Source organism: Scyliorhinus torazame, chromosome 27 (genome assembly GCF_047496885.1).
Source record: "Scyliorhinus torazame isolate Kashiwa2021f chromosome 27, sScyTor2.1, whole genome shotgun sequence".
Lineage (NCBI taxonomy): Eukaryota > Metazoa > Chordata > Chondrichthyes > Carcharhiniformes > Scyliorhinidae > Scyliorhinus > Scyliorhinus torazame.
Window position 1 is genome coordinate 11,307,935 of NC_092733.1, and position 15,864 is coordinate 11,323,798.

General features: G+C 51.5%; 1 long non-coding RNA gene across 1 annotated transcript; it reads right to left on the minus strand.

Annotated features, from left to right (window-relative positions):
* Positions 1-10,533: 10,533 nt before the first annotated feature.
* Positions 10,534-14,707, minus strand: LOC140403385 (uncharacterized). Its single transcript, XR_011938291.1, has 2 exons — positions 14,401-14,707; positions 10,534-11,011 (listed from the first exon to the last, which is right to left on the minus strand). It is a non-coding gene; the product is annotated as an uncharacterized lncRNA (long non-coding RNA).
* Positions 14,708-15,864: the final 1,157 nt, after the last annotated feature.

Sequence of the window (15,864 nt, forward strand, 5' to 3'; positions counted from 1 at the left end):
ATGCTGGACAATCTCAGCAGGTCTGACAGCATCCGAGGAGAGAGAAGGGAGCGAACGTTTCGAGTCTGGGTGACTCTTTGTCAAAGCTGGAGAGAGCTGAAAATAGGGTCAGATTTATACTGTTGTGTGGGAGGGGTGTGGGCGAGGGGCGATATTTATTTATTTTGCTTCCAATTTCCACCTCTCTATCACTTTCGTGTGGTCAATTTCTGGGGATAGACTGTCCACTAGTATCCATTACAAACCCACTGTCTCCCACAGTTAGCCCGACTACAGCTCTTCACACCCCACATCCTGCAAGGCCTCCATCTCGTTCTCCCAGTTCCTTTGCCTCTGCTGCTGCTGACCTGTCTTCATTCTTCCTTAATCGTGACTTACCGCCCACTGTGGTCGACCACAGGGCTCTCAACTGTGTCCGACCCATCCCCCGCACATCTACCCTCACCCCCTCTCCTCCCTCCCAGAACCAGGATACGGTCCCCCTTGTCCACACTTTTCACCCCACCAGCCTCCGCATTCAAATAATCATCCTGTGCCAGCTCCAGCATGATGTCACCACCAAACGCACCTTACCTTCATTCTCCCTGTCAGTATTCTGCAGGGGCCGTTCCCTCCGGATCCCGTGGTCCACTCCTCCATCACCTCCAACACCTCACCCTCTTCCCCCGGCACCTTCCCATGCAATCGCAGAAGGTGTAACACCTGCCCCTTTACCTCCTCCCTGCTCTCTATCCCAGGCCCTAAACACTCTTTTCAAGTGAGGCAGAGCTTTACGGCACCTCCTTCAATCTGGTCTATTGCATTCGCTGCTCCCAATGTGGTCTACTCTCCGTAGGAGAGACTAAACGCAGACTGGGTGACCGCTTTGGAGAACACATCCGGTCCGTCCGCAAGCTGGACCCAGACCTTCCTGTCGATGCCATTTCAACTCACCGGCCCGCTCTCACGTCCGCATGTCCGTTCTTGTCCTGCTGCAACGTTCCAGTGAAGCCCATCGCAAACTGAAGGAGCAACACCTTCCGAGGTCCCCCTCTCCTCCCACCCCGCCCCACTGGGGCCATCTGTTCCTAGTTGACCTTTGACACACTGCTCAGCTTCGTTCTGCCATTGACACATTCTAATCTCTTTAGGTGTCACTGTCAGCTCCCTTCTCAGTCATTATCACCCCTGTTTACATTCACTTTATGCTTCTTACCACAACATCTTTGTCAATCTCCACCTATTGCTGGCCCCCTCTCCAGCCCCACTGCTCCACCCCCCCCCCCCCCCCCCACAACAGTACAAATCATTTCCCAGTTCTCTCCAGCCTTGACGAGCAGTCATCCGGACTAGAAACGTTCGCTCCCTTCTCTCTCCACAGATGCTGTCAGACCTGCTGAGATTGTCCAGTATTTTCTGGTGTTATGTAGACGCCAACTCCTCCTTTCAATGTTGCTTTCATTGCAGAGTTGTTTCAGATTTATTCCCCACATTATTCTTCCCTCGATCGTCTGTAGGTTCCCTCCTTCCCCTTAGCTCTTCTCTTGGGCTGTCACTATCAGTATTGTGCACCTGTAGAATGGCTAAGTGAGCTCTCGGGGGACATCGAAAGGCCTCGGAATTGAAGGCTTTCCTCTCAATATTTTACCCCTTGCTGGTCCATTCAGGTGCAGGGAAGGTTTTTATGGAGAGAAACCTTTGGCCCCTCCATCGCATTCGTCAATTCACACATCATCCATGTCATGGGAACATGCTGGCAAGGTTGGGACGATTTCTCCCTCTGTAGAGTTACCTGGGGACTTGTTGTCATTGTAATTGCAAATTTCTTCACAGGGGACTGTGAACCTTTGGAATTCGTGGGCCCATAGGGAGCGGCAGGGAGTGCAGAGAAGGTGTCCAAAACCAGAGAACACAGTCTGAGGATACGGGGTAGACTATTTCAGACAGAGATGAGGAAAAATTCTTCACTCAGAGAGTGGTCGGCCTGTGGAAGTAGTTCAGGTCAAAACATTGCATGTTTTCAAGAAGCAGTTAGATATAGCACTTGGGGGCGAAGGGGATTAAAGGATATGGGGGGGGGGAAGAGGGATCAGGCGAGTGAGTTGCATGATCAGCCATGATCATAATGACTGGCGGAGCAGGCTCGAAGGGCCGAATGGCCTCCTCCTGTTCCTATGTTTCGGTAAGGCTGGTATCAATGGGATCTTGGGCATTAAGGGAATCAAGTGATTCTGGGAATAAGGTGGGATAGTGACATTGATGTAAAAGATTAACCATGATCTTATTGAATGACGGAACTAGCTCAAATGTTGTCTGGGCTGCCTTTTCTAATGCTCCTAAAGAGTTGCAAACACATTCCCGCATGGTTTTTTTGAAATGGAGTCCTGTTTTCTCCCCAATGCAGTGATCTGCTGAGAAGAGAGTGCATTCCCATCTCTCATCACGGCACTAATAAAAGACTCGGGCGTTTTCCTAATGTAAGGCCGATATCACTTTGTCAAACATTAACTCCCAATTCATCTCTATGCGTGAGACCTGAGTGTGTGTAAAGTGGCCAACACATAGCAACAGTGTGACATTCATTGTGTGAATTGATGTGCCCGAGAAATCTGATAAGATGGTTGATCAAACCATCTCTTGTATTGATCTCGCCCTTGAGGTTTGGAGCCAACTCTATTAACAAATAGTAATTTTTCTAAATGGATAGCTGCCACACCCCACATCTTCCTTAGCAACTCCAGTGGAAATATTGATTTGAGTTCCTGCCTAAAGCCATAACAAGTTGCAACAATACTGTCAGCAATAAGACAAAGAAATGCCTATGAATCTTCAGCTCAAATGGAAAAGTGGCTCTGTGAGCTACCTGGTATAAAAACATCGACTGGGTCAAAGTGACAAGGTAACAGGTTGCAAAACCAGGAATTGGGCTCTGCAGATCTGTGCTGGTGTTTATACATTCCCACCCACCGCGACTGCTATCTTTACACCGCATCTACATGGTTTAAGGATCTGAATGCAGCCTTTGTGCTATGTAACCAGTTCAACTGGAAACATCCATTGTTCAAAAACCCTCCATAAGAATAGGGAAGTGTTATTTGGGCAGCATGGTAGCATAGAGGTTAGCACAGTTGCTTCACAGCACCAGGGTCCGGGGTTCGATTCCCAGCTGGGTCACTGTCTGTGCGGAGTCTGCACGTTCTCCCCGTGTCTGCGTGGGTTTCCTCCGGGTGCTCCGGTTTCCTCCCACAGTCCAAAGATGTGCACGTTAGGTGGATTGGCCATGATAAATTGCCCTTAGTGTCCAAAACATGTTAAGTGGGGGTTACTGGCTATGCGGAGCTAAGCCGCACATTCGGCGGCTCCCGCTAAAGCGGACTTTTGGGCTCTCCAGAGGAGCCCCAACGGCAATTTTTTCGACGACTTCCAGTGTGGGAAGGTGAGCAAGGTCCCCCCTCCATAGTATATGGATTGGACCAGGAGTGGAGCGGTCAAAAAAGAGTTTTTGGAGCAGAGAAAAGTGCGAGGGAGAAAAAACAAGATGGCGGACGACGTAGATCAGGCGGCATGGGTGCAGGAGCAGCAGGAGTTTCTCAGGCGCTGCTTTGAGGAGCTGAAGAAAGAGGTGCTGGTGCCAATGCTGACGGCGATCGAGGGGTTAGTGGAGACCCGGAAGGCCCAAGGGGCGGCGATCCGGGAGGTGTGGGAAAAAACCACGGAGAACGAGGATGAGATCTTGGGTCTGGCGGTGAAGATGGAGGCACACGAGGCGCTGCACAAGAGGTGGGCGGAAAGATTCGAGGACCTGGAGAACAGGTCGAGGAGGAAGAATCTTCGGATTCTGGGTCTGCCTGAAGGGGTGGAGGGGGCCGATGCCGGGGCATATGTGAGCACGATGCTCAACTCGCTGATGGGGGCGGGGGCCTCTCCGAGTCCCCTGGAGCTAGATGGGGCTCATCGGGTCCTGGCGAGGAGACCCAAGGCCAACGAGCCGCCAAGGGCAGTAGTGGTGAGGTTTCACCGGTTTGTGGATAGGGAGTGTGTCTTGAGAGTGGGCCAAGAAAGAGCGGAGCAGCAGGTGGGAGAATACGGAGATCCGAATCTATCAGGACTGAGTGCGGAGGTGGCAAATAAGAGAGCTGGTTTTAATCGGGCCAAGGGGCTGTTTAGCACAGGGCTAAATCGCTGGCTTTGAAAGCAGACCAAGGCAGGCCAGCAGCATGGTTCAATTCCTGTAACAGCCTCCCCGAACAGGCGCTGGAATGTGGCGACTAGGGGCTTTTCACAGTAACTTCATTTGAAGCCTACTTGTGACAATAAGCGATTTTCATTTCATTTTCATTCATTTCATCGGAAGGGGGTGAGGTTCGGAATGCTGCAGCCAGCGCGCTTGTGGGTCACATTTAAGGATCGACACCACTACTTTGAAACGCCTGAGGAGGCTTGGACCTTTATACAAACTGAAAAGTTGGACTCAAACTGAGGGTTTGTGGTTGTGGGGGGGATGTCGGTTGTCTACAGGGTTTTAACTATGCGCAGGGAATGTTCCACGGGTTGGGTGATGGATGGGGATGGGGGAAGAGATCCGATGGGGAGACTGTGAGAGTGTGTGGGCGCCGGTGCTGGAGGGAGGGGAGGCCCGGGGATGGGGGAATTGGGATAAGGCCGCAACACGAGCGGCGCCAGAGGGGGCAGGGCCGGCTCAGGAAAGCGCGGGCTTTTTCCCGTGCTAGAGAAGGAGGGAGGGGGGGGGGGCTGGGGGTTGTGGAGGAGCGCATAGTGATTGCTGGGGTGGAGGGGGAGGGGGGATTCCCACACGGGGGGGGGGGGCGGTCAATGGGACGGCGGGGGAGGCCGGGGTCAGCAGGAGTCAGCTGACTTACGGGAGTGTTATGGGGGGAGCAAAAGAGCTAGATACGGATCTAGCGGAGGGAGGGGGGGTGGTGGAAATAGGGTTGCTGCTGCATTAGCCAATGGGGAACTGGAAACAGAAGAGGCGGTCGGGATGGGGGTCCCTCGTCTGGGGGATTGGAGAGTGCGGGAGACGCGGGCACGGGACTGGCCTAGAAAAGGAGATGGCTAGTCGGCAGGGGGACGGGTGGGAAGCCCCCCAATCCGGCTGATAACTTGGAATGTGAGGGGCCTGAATCGGCCGGTTAAGAGGGCCCGAGTGTTCGTGCACTTAAAGGGACTGAAGGCAGACGTGGTCATGCTTCAGGAGACACATTTGAAGGTGGCAGACCAGGTCAGGTTAAAAAAGGGATGGGTAGGACAGGTATTCCATTCGGGGCTGGATGCAAAGAACAGAGGGGTGGCAACACTGGTGGGGAAGTGGGTGTCGTTTGAGGCCAAGAAGATTGTAGTGGACAATGGAGGTCGATACGTGATGGTGAGTGGTAGGTTGCAGGGGGCGTGGGTGGTATTGGTAAACGTATACACCCCGAGCTGGGATGATGCTGGATTTATGAAGCGCATGTTGGGGCGGATTCCGGATCTGGAGGCAGGAAGCTTGATAATGGGGGGAGGGATTTCAACACGGTGTTGGACCCAGCATTAGATCGCTCCAGATCCAAGATGGGGAAGAGGCCGGCTGCGGCCAAGGTGCTTAGGGGGTTCATGGACCAGATGGGGGGGGAGTAGATCCGTGGAGATTTTCTAGGCCCCTGGCCAGGGAATTTTCTTTTTTTACTCACGTACACAGAGCCTACTCCCGGATAGATTTTTTTGTTTTGAGTAGGGCGCTGATCCCGAAAGTGGAGGGAACGGAGTACTCGGCCATAGCCATCTCAGACCACGCCCCGCACTGGGTGGAGCTGGGAGAGGAGAGGGACCAACGCCCGCTGTGGCGTCTGGATGTGGGATTACTGGCGGATGAGGAGGTGTGCGGGAGGGTGCGGAGGTGCAATGAAAGGTATTTGGAGGCCAACGACAACGGGGAGGTGCAGGTGGGGGTAGTATGGGAGGCGCTGAAGGCGGTGGTCAGGGAAGAGTTAATCTCCATCAGGGCCCACAAGGAGAAGAGAGAGGGCAGGGAAAGGGAGAGGTTAGTGGGGGAGATCCTAAGGGTGGACAGGAGATATGCAGAGGCCCCTGAGGAGGGACTACTTAGGGAGCAGCGAAGTCTCCAGACGGAATTCGACCTGTTGACCACGGGGAAGGCAGAGGCACAGTGGAGGAAAGCACAGGGGGCGACGTACGAGTATGGGGAGAAGGCGAGCCGGATGCTGGCACATCAGCTTCGTGAGAGGATGGCAGAGAGGGAGATAGGTGGAGTCAAGGATAGGAGGGGAACTACGGTGCGGAGTGCGGTGAAAGTAAATGAGGCATTTAAGGACTTTTATGAGGAGCTGTACAGATCTCAGCCCCCAGCGGGGGAAGAGGGGATGCGAGGATTTCTAGATCAACTGAAGTTCCCGAGGGTGGAGGAGCAGGAGGTGGCTGGTTTGGAGGCGCCAATTGGGTTGGAGGAGCTGGTTAAAGGACTGGGGAGTATGCAGGCGGGGAAGGCCCCGGGGCCAGATGGGTTCCCGGTTGCGTTTTACAGGAAGTGTGCGGACCTGTGAGCCCCGTTGCTAGTGAGGACTTTCAATGAAGCAAGGGAGGGGGGGACCCTGCCCCCGACAATGTCCAGGGCGCTGATTTCTCTGATCCTGAAGCGGGACAAGGACCCACTGCAATGTGGGTCGTTTAGGCCAATTTCGCTCCTCGATGTGGATGCTAAGTTGCTGGCAAAAGGGCTGGCTACGAGAATTGAGGATTGTGTCCCGGGGGTGATTCATGAGGACCAGACGGGATTTGTAAAGGGCAGGCAGCTAAACACCAATGTGCAGAGGCTCCTAAACGTGATTATGATGCCATCAGTGGAGGGAGAGGTGGAGATAGTGGCAGCTATGGACGCGGAGAAGGCCTTTGACCGGGTGGAGTGGGAGTATCTCTGGGAATTATTGCGGAGGTTTGGGTTTGGGAAGGGGTTTATCAGTTGGGTTAAGCTCCTATATAGAGCCCCGATGGCGAGTGTGGCTACGAATCGGCGGAGGTCGGAGTATTTTCGGCTGTATCGAGGGACGAGGCAGGGGTGCCCCCTGTCCCCCCTGTTGTTTGCGTTAGCAATTGAGCCTTTGGCCATGGCATTAAGGGAGTCCAGGAAATGGAGGGGGGTGGTCTGAGGGGGAGAGGAGCATCGGGTGTCGCTGTATGCGGACGACCTGTTGCTGTACGTGGCAGATCCAGTGGAGGGGATGGCGGAGGTCATGCGGATCCTAAGGGAGTTTGGGGACTTCTCGGGCTATAAGCTCAATGTAGGGAAAAGTGAGCTCTTCGTGGTGCATCCAGGGGACCAGGGAAGAGGGATAGACGACCTGCCGTTGAGGAGGGCGGAAAGGAGCTTTCGGTACTTGGGGATCCAGGTAGCTAGGACCTGGGGGGCCCTGCACAAATTTAATTTGACGCGGCTGGTGGAGCAGATAGAGGAGGACTTCAAAAGATGGGATGTGCTGACACTCTCGCTAGCGGGCAGGGTACAGTCGATTAAAATGATGGTCCTCCCAAGGTTTCTTTTTGTGTTCCAGTGTCTTCCGATTATAATTACCAAGTCCTTTTTTAAGTGGGTAGGTAGGAGCATCATGGGTTTTGTGTGGGCAAACAAGACCCCAAGGGTAAGGAAGGGGGTTTCTGGAGTGTAGTAGGGACAGAGGAGGGCTGGTGTTGCCGAATCTGGGTGGCTATTATTGGGCAGCCAACGTGGCGATGATCCGTAAGTGGGTAATAGAGGGAGAGGGGGCGGCATGGAAGAGGTTGGAGATGGCGTCCTGCAAAGGAACGAGCCTGAGGGCGCTGGTGACGGCACCGCTGCCACTCTCGCCGACAAGGTACACCACGAGTCCGGTGGTGGCAGCAACGCTAAAGATCTTGGGGCAGTGGAGACGACATAGGGGAGCAATGGGAGCCTCAGTGTGGTCCCCGATCCGGGAGAACCATGGGTTCGTCCCAGGAAGGATGGATGGGGGGTTTCGGAGCTGGCATCGGGCAGGGATCAGAAGGATGGGGGACCTGTTTATAGACGGGACGTTTGCGAGCCTAGGGGCGCTGGAGGAGAAGTTTGGGTTACCCCAGGGAAATGCGTTCAGGTACATGCAAGTGAGGGCGTTTGTGAGGCGGCAGGTGAGGGAATTCCCGCTGCTCCCGGCACAAGGGATTCAGGACAGGGTGATTTTGGGTGTATGGGTCGGAGAAGGCAAGGTTTCGGCGATATATCAGGAGATGAAAGAAGAGGAGGAGGCTTCGGTAGAGGAGCTGAAGGGCAAGTGGGAGGAGGAGTTGGGGGAGGAGATTGAAGAGGGTCTGTGGGCTGATGCCCTGAGTAGGGTTAATTCCTCTTCCTCATGTACCAGGCTCAGCCTGATACAGTTTAAGGTTATTCACAGAGTGCATATGACAGGGGCGAGGCTGAGTAGGTTCTTTGGGATGGAGGACAGATGCGGGAGTTGCTCGGGAAGCCCGGCGAATCACGCCCACATGTTCTGGTCGTGCCCGGCACTGGAGGGGTTCTGGAGGGGTGTTGCGAGGACTATGTCCAAGGTGGTGAAAGTCCAGGTCAAGCCAAGTTGGGGGCTGGCGTTATTTGGGATGGCGGGTGAGCCGGGAGTGCAGGAGGCGAAAGAGGCCGGTATTCTGGCCTTTGCGTCCCTGGTAGCCCGGCGGAGGATCTTGCTCATGTGGAAGGACGTGAAGCCCCACAGCGTGGAGGCCTGGATAAATGACATGGCAGGGTTTATTAAGCAGGAGCGGATAAAGCTTGCCTTGACATGGTCTGCGCAGGGGTTCTTCAGGCGGTGGCAACCGTTCCTAGACTATCTCGCGGAGCGTTAGAATGAGGTCGGTCAGCAGCAGCAGCAACCCAGGGAGGGAGGGGGTGAGGGGAGGGGAGGGGGTGTCTCTTTCGGGGGGGGGGGGTATTTGGACGGGCGGGGGAGGGGTTTTTCCGAGGGGTACTTGTAAAAAAAAGCATATGGGAGGGTTAATATGTGCGGGAGAAACCCATTGTATAAGCTCTATTCTGTTTGATTGATATGTTTATGTTCTGTTCTGTTCTTTTTCTTTTCTGTTACGGGGGGGGGTGGGGGGAGTTCAATTGGTTGAAAATTTTTGTTGGAAAAACTTTGAACAAACATATTTTTAAAAACAAAAGTGGGGGTTACTGGGTTACGGTGATAGGAGAGATACGTGGCTTCAGTAGGGTGCTGTTTATAAGGGCCAGTGCAGACTCGATGGGCCGAATGGCCGCCTTCTGCACTGTAAATTCTATGATTCTATGATTAAGACAAATTGCTTCTCTTTCATTCCCTGTCCACCAATCCCTTCTCTTGGAAGAAATGCAACAAACTGCTCCTGAACCAGGATCCCAGGGGATCTGCGGAGCTGGAGTTCTCCCCGTTTCCTGTCACTGCTCATCAGTTTCATTTCTGTTCGCGGGATCATGCTGTGTTCAGCTTTTATTCTTTCATGGGGTGTGGGCGTCGCTGGCAATGCCAGACTTTGTTGCCCAACCCTAATTGTCCTTCAATGGGGAGCATCCTGTCCGGCTGCATCACAGCCTGGTATGGCAACTGCTCGGCCCATGATCGCAAGAAACTGCAGTGTGCTGAACTCAGCCCAACACATCACGCAAGCTTGCCACCCCCACATTGATTCTGTCTACACCTCCCACTGCCTCAGGAAGGCAGACAGCGTTGTCAGAGACCCCTCCCACCCAGGCTTTGTCTTCTTCCAGACCCTTCCATCAGGCAGAAGGTACAAAAGCCTAAAGACCCGCACATCCAGACATAGGAACAGCTTCTTCCCCACAGCTACTAGACTCCTCAACGACTCCCCCTCGGACTGATCTGTTCCCTGTAAGAACACTATTCACTACGCCCTATGCTGCTCTTGCTCATGTATCTGCTTTGTTTGGCCCCTTGTTCCGCACTGTAACCAATCACTGTTTGTCGATGTACTATTTGTCAATGTACTTTATCAATTATTCTTTGTGTCTACTATGTACTGTGTACGTTCCCTTGGCTGCAGAAAAATACTTTTTACTGTACTTCGGTACATGTGACAATAAATCAATCAATCAATCAATCAACCAGGGGCTGGTTTAGCACACTGGGCTAAATCGCTGGCTTTTAAAGCAGACCAAGGCAGACCAGCAACACGGTTCAATTCCCGTACCAGCCTCCCCGAACAGGGGCCGGAATGTGGCGACTAGGGGCTTTTCACAGTAACTTCATTGAAGCCTACTTGTGACAATAAGCAATTATCATTTCATTTCATTTTCAATCAATCAAAGCCATCTCAGAGGGGAAGTCAGGAGTCAACTATACCATAGAATCATAGAACTTACAGTGCAGAAGGAGGGCATTTGGCCCATCGACTCTGCATCAACCGTTGGAAACAGCACCCCACCCAAGCACGCAGTGGGCCTGGAGTCACATGTAGGCCAGACCGAGTAAGGGTGGCAGAGTTCCTTCTTTAAATGGCAAAACCTGATGATAGATCCATGGTCACCATCACGGAAACTAGTTTCCAATTCCAGATTTTATTAATTGAATTTAAATTCCGCCAGTTGCCGTGGTGGGATTTGATCCCGTAACTCCAAAGCATGAGCCTATGCCTCTGGATTAATAGGCCAGTGACATAATCACTACACCACCTATGCCTGCATTTCAGCAGTGACTGGACTTCAAAAGTAACTTGTGCGAAGCATTCAAGACATGAGGTGTTGTACAATCTAAACGCAACATTCTCAGTGTCTCTGTCCGGTTTTGTGCGAAATACTTTGGTTTCCTCGCCGCTCCTGACTTCCGTAACTTTTCCTTGATTTTCTTCCCTGCTGTCGATTATGGTAAACTTGGTCGGGGTAAAAATTGCCAGTGGTCTCTTTGAAATCTTCTCTTTTTCGAAAATGCCTTCATCGTGTAGCACAGGCTATCGGACCTCATGCCCAACATTCACAGGAACATCTTGCGATGAATAAAACCCATCTAGTCACCAATTCCTAAAAGTAAAGGAAGAAAGATTTCATTTATATAGCAACTTTCAAGAACACCGGATGTCCACCAAGAAAAACACGCGTGAACTTGGAGGTGACAGATATTGGTCCGAACTGGAGTCTAAAAGATTTACACGACTAGTTTGGACCAAAATAAGTCATTTTCCAAGTTTTACTGAATTTCCCTCTGGGCAGTTAATGATGAACCTTATACGGATTGTTGCAAAATGGCTGCCATGTTTACAGAAGGTGCTACACAAGATAAACATCTTAATTTCTTCAAAGAGGTCCAACCTTTGGGGTTATGCTAAAGACGGCAATATTGGAATTCTACTGGAAGTGATTTCAGTAGGTAACTACAAGACTATGATCGGTTATTGTTTGCAAGCCAAAGTATAATGCCTGTGGTGTTTCAAGTAAAAACCTACTTTTGGATGCGATTGCTCCCATGGATCTGGCCAATATCCATTGGGAGTCGCAGAAAGTGACTCTTCCCGAGCTATCGATTCTGTTCCAAGTTTCCATTGGACTGGATTATTCCAAGGTGGAATTCTCCCAACCAATCCATGGCGGGTTTGGTAGCCGGTGAGTGAGGAGAGTCTGGCACATGCCAAGAGGTCGGAAACCCACGAATCGATAGCTCGGGAAGAGTCACTTTCTGCGACTCCCAATGGATATTGGCCAGATCCATGGGAGCAATCGCATCCAAAAGTAGGTTTTTACTTGAAACACCACAGGCATTATACTTTGGCTTGCAAACAATAACCGATCATAGTCTTGTAGTTACCTACTGAAATCACTTCCAGTAGAATTCCAATATTGCCGTCTTTAGCATAACCCCAAAGGTTGGACCTCATTGAAGAAATTAAGATGTTTATCTTGTGTAGCACCTTCTGTAAACATGGCAGCCATTTTGCAACAATCCGTATAAGGTTCATCACCGGCTGCAATTCTCCCAGTGACGGGTTAATGGCGGGTCGGTCATCCCGCTGGCAGGGGAGTGAATTCCATTTGCATTCATTTGCATCTCATGAATGCTCATTATAACAGCTGCCCGCTGGTGTCCTATTGGCTTTTCCAATCTAACGTTGCGCCACCGGGAATTCATGTCTGTGTCAAATGTGATTGCTAGTCAGTGGCCTGCACAAGGTGGTCCTCAGTTCACTAGCAACTGAGGTGAGTGCAACATGCTATGCCTACCTACCAGAGTGCCGCTGTTATAACCTGCCTACTTACCATTGGCTGGGGACTAATGACTATCCCACAATCCTGTGGGAGTATGAGCTTCCCCAATGAGTGGGGCGGAGAAACCACTAGTAAACTCCTAGTATAAATAAAGCTGGCCAGTTTGGAACCAACAGGAAGGAGTGTGCAGCAAGGGAAGTTACTGCTACTGTTATGTATATATGTTATAGTAAATAAATGTTATTACTTTGTATCCTTAAAACTCGTGCTGGATTCTTCGTGGCCCTTACAAAAGCTGCGCTGCCCCTGATGCGCTGTCCACGACCCTGCCGAGGCAGAATACGAGCTCCCCGATAAGGGGGCAGGAGATCAGTCAGGCACTGATTAGTGGAGACCCAGGAGTGAGCTACTGTAGCTGTACATAATAGCAGTTATAAAATAAAATAAGTTTTCCTTCGTGGCCTAAAATCCCCCAAACAATGATCACAGAAACTATTGGGCTATGCGCCGGCTGGATCGCATAGGGGCCTGGTTTAGCTCAGTGGGCTGGACAGCTGGTTCATGATGCAGAGTAAGGTCAGCAACGCGGGTTCGATTCCCGTCCCGACTGAGGTTATTCATGAATAACTCAGTCCCCCAAGCCTGCTCCACCATCCAATCAGATCATGGCTGCTCTCAACCTCGCCCCTCGCCTGAGGTGTGGTGACCCTCAGGCTAAATCACCACCAGTCAGCTCTCCCCCCCCCCTCCCCCCTCAAAGGGGACTATAGTGACATTAATTTTTAATTTCACTCTAATCTCGTGGTCTCTGAAAGCCACAGTGATATTTGGGGTAGTTTGTGGCCAAGAATATATGACTCAATTGACACTACACTTCATTAGTTGGAGGCCATGCCCGGAGCCCCCACAGGGTGATTACATACACGTACGCTCGCTCTTTATATTGTGGGAAAGGTTTCTCTAATTGCCAGCAACGCTGGAGGCCTTCAGCGTTCAAAGGAGATCTGTAAAAATCTTGGCAATGAGACATGTAGCTTGCTTATGGGTGGATCACAAAAGTGGTATAACCACTATCCTAAATTAGCCCAGAGAAAAGCTTTATACAATGACTGTATTGTTGCTTGAGGGAAAGGTTGGGTGTACTCTCTGGCTGTTGTCTATGATAGGGGGGCCAGAGACCGTGCAGCTATTTGCTTTCAATGATGGATTGGATTGGATTTGTTTATTGTCACGTGTACCGAGGTGCAGTGAAAAGTATTTTTCTGCGAGCAGCTCACCAGATCATTGAGAAGAAAAGTGAATAAAAGAAAAAACATAATAGGGCAACACAACATATACAATGTAACTACATAAGCACTGGCATCGGATGAAGCATACAGGGTGTAGTGTTAATGAAGTCAGTCCATAAGAGGGTCATTTAGGGGTCTGGTGACAGTGGGGAAGAAGCTGTTTTTGAGTCTGTTCGTGCGTGTTCTCAGATTTCTGTATCTCCTGCCCGATGGAAGAAGTTGGAAGAGTGAGTAAGCCGGGTGGGAGGGATCTTTGATTATGCTTCCCGCTTTCCCCAGGCAGCGGGAGGTGTAGATGGAGTCAATGGATGGGAGGCAGGTTCGTGTGATGGACTGGGCTGTGTTCACGACTCTCTGAAGTTTCTTGCGGCCCTGGGCCGAGCAGTTGCCATACCAGGCTGTGATGCAGCCTGATAGGATGCAGCCCAGAACACGTTTTTAAATTAATTCTTCATGGGATGTGAGCGTTGCCCTCGAGAAGGTAGTGGTGAGCTGCCTGCTTGAACCGCTGTAGGTGCACCCACTGTGCTGTTAGGGAGGGAGTTCCAGGATGTTGCCCTCGTGACAGCGAAGGAACGGCGATATATTTCCAAGTCATGGTGGTGAGTGACTTGGAGGGGAGCCTCCAGGTGGTGGGGTTCCCAGGTATCTGCTGCCCTTGTCCTTCTAGATGGTAGAGGTCGTGGGTTTGGAAGGTGCTGTCGAAGGAACCTTGGTGAATTGCTGCAGTGCATCTTGTCGATGGTGCACACAGCTGCCACTGTGCGTCGGTGGTGGAGGGAGTGAGTGTTTAAGGTGGTGAATCGGGTGCCAATCAAGTGGGTGATCTGATTTAATCGTCTGGTGTCTTGGTCAGTTAATTAACCCAACCCCGTGAGACCCGTGCGGGTTACAACAGGGAATTTTCCAACCAATCCTTACCACAGATATTTGTGTCACAATCACTTTGGAGTGACAGCGCGTGGGGTAAACAGTCGCTTCGTTCCATCTCTAACCCAGTTGACGTTTTTCCCTCACCCCGTTTCGTCTCAGTCCTTCCTTCTCCCTCTTTTTCCTCGATCCCTCTGTGCCATTCAGCTGCTGCCAGCGTCGTTTGTTGCAAATATTCGCCACAGAGAAGGTGCAATTATAGAGACGCGCACACACCCCGAGGGCTGCCAGCGGCTGGCTTTCTGTTGCCAGGTAACCAGCAATTACAAACTCCAGCTGAAACAATCCCCCTTTTGTCTCCAGTTGCTGAAAAGGCCAAGCGTGTGTTGAAAATAGAATAGTCATTGAAGGCTCTCGATGAAAACCTCACTGATGCTGAATGAAGCTGGCCGTGCTGCGTTCTGTAAGTCACATGTGCAAACAATTGCATTCTCCCACGTCGACGTGTGATTGGGGTGAGGGCGGTGTTCGTTGAGCAGAGTTCGAGTGGTACGGTCCTATCCCCCAGGGTTCAGCAGAGTGAGGGGATAACTCAATAAATGTACAATACGATGAGAAGGTAGGCTCGGATCAGAGCTTCCCTCCCTCAGCTGGAACATAGGAATTAGGAGCAGAAGTGAGCCATTCAGCCCTTCGAGCCTGCTCCGCCATCCAATCAGACCATGGCTGTTCTCTTCCTGGTCTCAAATCCACCTCCCTATGTCCAGTTATGTGCAATGCCTCCGCTTCACCTGCACTTTCATTAGCAAGGGCCTTCCCCATTCTGATTAACTGCATTCTATTTCCGTAACTCGTTTCTATCCGACTGGCTCTCAGTTCCCCTGCGGTCTCGTTTCTTCTCAGAAGTCAAACCCCTGACACGGAGGGTGGGATTTTCTGGCCCTTTCCGCCAGTTGGGTCTTCCGATCCCGCTGAAGGTGACCACCGCCCCGCGGCGGTTTCCCCAGCGGCGATGCCGGTGAACAACGCAGACTTGGGCAGAAGCGGACGATCGTGCCGACCGCCAATGGCGCGCCTCCTCTGCTGCCGGTAGACCCGCCGCGGTTGGGCCAGGAGATCCCGGCCTAAGGCTTGTCCTTGTAGACCTTCTCGGCATTGCCTCAGGTGTTTGAATGTCTCCCTTTCTTCTTGGCATCCACTTTGGCCAGATGTCTTCACAGTCTGGCTGCAACGTGACTTGAAGTGATAGCAGGATGATATCACTAGAAGGGAAGTGTGTCATGCAATCCACTCTCAATATTGAGCAGTGCACAGCTCTGCTGCTGGTGTTCTCAAGACTTGTACCTTTGTATAACCGTTCTTACAGGAGGGCAAATTAATGAACCCACAACATGTTCACCCATTCCCTTATGAGTGAATGTGCCTTTATATGATTATTAAAACACAAGTTTGACATGAACTGCTCTAACTAATAATTTGCTGCCATACTTATGTGGTTTGTTATATTGTCTACAT